The following is a 3,570-nucleotide window of genomic DNA, read 5'->3' as shown; positions in this document are numbered from 1 at the left end:
CCAATTGCACTGTGAGCATGGGGAGTGGACAGAGCAGCCATGACCTCACACCCTGTCCTTGCAGCCAAAGCTGGACCAGCCACAACCCAAGCACTTCTCTGAACAATCAGTTGTGTTTTTTATAAAGTTTAATTTGAAAACTTACCTACAGAAACAGACGATGTATGTGAATTGAAGAGATACACAAGTGATTTTTTTTTCATCGAAGATGTCACCAAGTAGAGATACTGGACTTAATCACCATGAAGGGAACTGGACTGGAAAATAAATATGTTTTTATATAAATCATGTGAGGACAGAGGGTATTCTTTTGCTGTTTTCAAGACCGAGACCACCCTTTAAACTTGATTTTCTAATTAACTAAAATGTTTCTAACATGTATCAGGTGCTTTGAGCCATTCCTAATTTTAAACACAAGCAATGGTTATTATGGATAACTGCATATTTACCCCAGGAAAGTCACATTAACTGAATGTGGGCACTGAATGTTGTATACAGCATTTAAATGTGTAGTAAATCCCTCACATCTCATATAGCCATGTATAGCCATTGCCCATTTTGTGAAATCTCATCTACATCCTCGGCTCAATCCACTAACCTTGGGGCACATGAATTCCTTATGTGTATCTGCAAGGAGCACAACTCAATACTCAGTGGGAGAGCACTCTAGAAGTATCATTGTTCTGCTATCTCTACTCTTTAGTCTTAGTATTGATGTGCTGCATATCACCAGTGGATATTTACAGTCACTGTATGTACCGTACAGTATGTGTTTACTTACCTTTGTCTTAACCTTTGTGTGTCTAAAAGACAGTATTGTCTATACATAATGTAAGCTCAGGCTGTCTGAGAGGTGTACAACATGTGGAGGGTAAAAGTAAGAGACACCTATCCAGTGACATTAGTGGAGCTGTGGTTTTGGTTCAAATTAGGAGCACACTGCAAAAAATCTCCATCTTAAAAAGTTATCTAGTCTATTAGAGTCCTAAAATCGTAATTTTCTTAAAATAAGTGAAAAAAATCTGTCAATGGGGTTACATAATTTCCAATGCAAATCAACTTGTTTCAAGAATTTTGTAGAATCAAGTGTTGTTTTCTTGATCCCAGTGCAGTGATCTGCCTTGTTTGTCTGACTTGTTTCAAGATATTGACACTCATTTCTAGAAAATTCCTGAAACAAGTGAAACTGCATTGGAAAGAAGTTGAATTATCTCACCTCATGGACAGAATTCTTCTCTTGTTTTCAGAAAAATAAGAATTGAAGGCTGAATATGAGAGTAGATGACTTGTTAAGATGGATGTTTTTTGCAATGCAGGCTGAGATAAACTGCAGTGTTCTGGATAAGTGTTGGGAGGAACGGTTTCACTAGAGCATCTCATTGTAATACTGCCCAATCTTGGTAAATATAGGCCACACAAAAGCATGTGAGTATATTAACTGTATCTGATACACTGCCATAACAAGCATTACTCCAGCCCCAGTTCCCCAAGGAATTCACTGTATATATAGTGCTAGTTAGCCAGTGTAATGTATTATTCCTCTCAACAGCAGAATGTATGAAGGGCAGAATCTGGTGAGATATATCAGGGATTTACAGTAGAGCTGTGAGATACTGTTCGTACAGCCGTTTACTTGGAAAAGGTTGCACTCTAGTGGTTCAAGTCAGAACTGCAGCTAAAGCTCTTGGACAACCATGTTTACAAGGTGTTCAGAAGTGAAGAACAACACCGCTTTGATACGTGTTATCCCAATGTCATGAGGGTTTGGTCCGTATTGATGAACATTCACGACTCTTTCCAAAGGCAAAAAATAAGAGAGAAGAGTTTGTCCCACATCCCTAACCTGTGATGTCACACCGGTGTAGCTCAACAAGGCATGAATGGCTGCAGTACCTAGAGTGGTTTTTAGGGACATAGGTGTGTTTTCTGGTTCGGAGATCATAGCACTACAATTACATGAAGATCATTTGGATGAAAAGGTTCAGAAAAGCCTTGTACTAGTTTACAGTCATTCTCCTGTTCTTTGTCGAAGAAGTAGGAGATTAAATCTAGATTCGTTTTCTAGATTCTGCTTTTGAGATGAGTTGTTCATGTTCATTAATACTGACTGCAAATGCATTATGCCATGAGAGCAACATGTGTGGATTCCTATATTGCGTGCTGCCCCTCTTGGACACTGTTGGACCAGAGAGTAGTTCTTTCCCTTGAATAACTTTAAGCGATCATTTCCTCTCTTGGCTCTTGCCAGGATGGAGGAAAACAAAACAAAGAGATTTCAACCAAACCAATGTGCAACCGTGTGATTTATATCAAATGCTGTCCAAGTTAAGCAAAATACGAAGAAGGCAAGAGGGGAGAGAACTTTCCTTTAAAATAAAACAAAGCTTTGTATGATCAAGTATCACAGCAAAAATGTATTATACTGTAAATCAGTATGCATGTTGTTGTTTAGCTTTTCATGTCTTTGAAAGACAGGGAAATCCATTTAATCTTTCTTTGTGGTGGCACGGCCTCGATTTAAATGTAAGTATGTATGAACTACTGTCATATATTTGACTTTCCAATTTATACTGTAATAGCCATTTTTTTCTAGTTTCTACCAGCTATTAATCAAATCAGAATGCAGGAGGGAGTATTTTCATAAATATGCAAATACAAGGTCACATCATCATCATCTCTGTTTCATGTCAGCTAGAGTAGAGTGTGTAGGCCTCACAGTAGAAGGTTCAATTTGACACTGAAAACAATATATTGTGTGTTTTAGTCACATTAGGTTTTTATGGAATGTACTCACTGCCTCATCGTCCTGTATAAACTGCTGTATAATGTATGCTACTCTTATCCCTGTAAGTCACTTTGTCTTTGATATTCTCAACACATTGACATTTGACCAATGGACCATGTTTTCACCTTTTGTCTATGGTCCTTTGAAACCAGCATAGACTACTTTATCTTAACAATTCTCTTTAATAATTGTGCCATTCAGAAACCCTTGCATGACTATGTAAGGAAAAATGGTTTGAAACCTTTTATCGACAATTTTGAAGTTTACATTATTACACATCCCTATAACAGGACAGAATCAGTTTATGATTTTCATGTTTTTGAGAGTTGCTTTAGAGATTTGTTTTTACCAGAACATGTTTTTACCTTGTAGATTGTATAGAGATAAATCTAAACACAGATATGTAATACAACCTTGGCATGCTGCTTAGACAAGGAGAGAAAGAAAACAGCAATAGTTATCAACTGAATGGATATTTAAAAATGCAAATAACAAATTTAATCTGTATGAAAATATATCCACATATGTTTATGCAATAAAACCTTGTTTTGATAGAAATATGAAGCAACTGTGTTTACTTGTGAAAGATGTTTCACTGCCTAGGGATTCTGAAATAATTCACACCAAGCTGGTGAGCAGGAATATCACCCCGGGGTGCTAATAATTGCGTAACAATCCTTCGCTGTAGGCCTAGATACAGAGCTGCGTGAAAACTGGATCTCTTCCTGTCAAAGCAGGTTTGGTCTCATTTTTGAGTCAACCCAACCACTGAACTGCCAGTCCTC

Source organism: Centroberyx affinis, unplaced genomic scaffold (genome assembly GCF_046629955.1).
Source record: "Centroberyx affinis isolate AG114_WGS23_722 - 3 ecotype Tasmania unplaced genomic scaffold, CSIRO-AGI_Caff_v1 ptg000918l_1, whole genome shotgun sequence".
Taxonomy (NCBI): Eukaryota; Metazoa; Chordata; class Actinopteri; order Beryciformes; family Berycidae; genus Centroberyx; species Centroberyx affinis.
This window is presented reverse-complemented; position numbering follows the sequence as displayed.